This window comes from Limulus polyphemus, unplaced genomic scaffold (assembly GCF_000517525.1).
Source record: "Limulus polyphemus unplaced genomic scaffold, Limulus_polyphemus-2.1.2 Scaffold6820, whole genome shotgun sequence".
NCBI lineage: Eukaryota > Metazoa > Arthropoda > Merostomata > Xiphosura > Limulidae > Limulus > Limulus polyphemus.
The window spans coordinates 19,213-20,945 of NW_013672430.1; positions in this window are offsets into that span (position 1 = coordinate 19,213).

Below are 1,733 nucleotides of genomic sequence, written 5' to 3' on the forward strand. Positions count from 1 at the left end.
AACCATCTTAAAATTTCTGTTTTAAACTGTTATGAATATGTAACCATCTTAAAATTTCTGTTTTAAACTGTTATGAATATGTAACCATCTTAAAATTTCTGTTTTAAACCGTTATGAATATGTAACCATCTTAACATTTCTGTTTTAAACTGTTATGAATATGTAACCATCTTAAAATTTCTGTTTTAAACTGTTATGAATGTGTAACCATCTTAAAATTTCTGTTTTAAACTGTTATGAATGTTTAACCATCTTAAAATTTCTGTTTTAAACTGTTATGAATGTATAACCATCTTAAAATTTCTGTTTTAAACCGTTATGAATGTGTAACCATCTTAAAATTTCTGTTTTAAACTGTTATGAATGTGTAACCATCTTAAAATTTCTGTTTTAAATCGTTATGAATATGTAACCATCTTAAAATTTCTGTTTTGAACCATTATGAATATGTAACCATCTTAAAATTTCAGATTTTTTTTAATGTTTATAAATATTTTTCAGAAAATCCACTTCATATAACAAACTTTTTTGTACATTTAAAAAAATCACATGTAAACTTAACTTAAAATGTTTTTGATAATGAGTGAGAAAAAATGAAGCAGCCAGTAAAATGATCAAGGAGTTGTAGCTTTAATGAGATTGTTTCCTACCCACCCCCTCATCTCCTTACAGTATATGTTTTTGTTTTATGTCCTTTTTTCAGTGTTTTATACACTGCAAGAAGTGAAATTATGTCTGATTTAAACTTATACGTAAACAAATTGAAATTTGTATTGTAAGCCTACTTAACAGAAAACATCCAGTTTAAGTTGTAGCTCGAAACAGGGTAAACTTATTTTTATTCAAATCGTCTTACCTTTGCTACAGGTATAAGAACTGTGAAGTGTAGTTGACCAGATTCTGTCTGGTTTTGTAAAAGTTAACTGTTTCTAAAATTTTGTTCGACACTAGTGGAGTTTTTTGGAAGAATGTACATGGACGTTATATGTTTTAAAAGAGTATATCGTAGTTTTGAATATTTTGTTGTTGACCGATTATAAACCTTATCATTATGCGATTGTATTTTTTTATTGTTAGTGTTTGAAATTTGTGGTTTTCTTCTAATTTTAATTGGGAATAAAGTGCCATATCAAAATAAACAACAAAAAAGGTGAAATATACACATCCCACGTAAAGGGCCCTCTAGCGGCTCAGTGGTAAAACTCGGGGAGGCTTATAATGCTAAAAACTAGGCCTAGATTCTTTTGGTGGGAATAGCACAGATAACTCATTGTGTAGCTTTGTGCTTACCAACAAACAAGGGAATATCCCTTGGATCCAGCTGCTCCATCTACAGGGCTTCCACGTCATTGTGAAACTGTGTGTTTTGAAATTAAAAAGTAATTGTGTATATTAATGGTTGTGTAAAAAAAATAATCTTTTGTACATATTTCATTAGACAAAAAATAAATAAATCAATATTTGTTTGAAAATTTATTCTCAGTGTTATTTTTCACTAATTGCAGATCATTTAATTATATCTCAGTGTTATTTTTCACTAATTGCAGATCATTTAATAATATCTCAGTGTTATTTTTCACTAATTGCAGATCATTTAATAATATCAGTTATTTTTCACTAATTGCAGATCATTTAATAATATCCCAGTGTTATTTTTCACTAATTGCAGATCATTTAATAATATCAGTTATTTTTCACTAATTGCAGATCATTTAATAATATCTCAGTGTTAT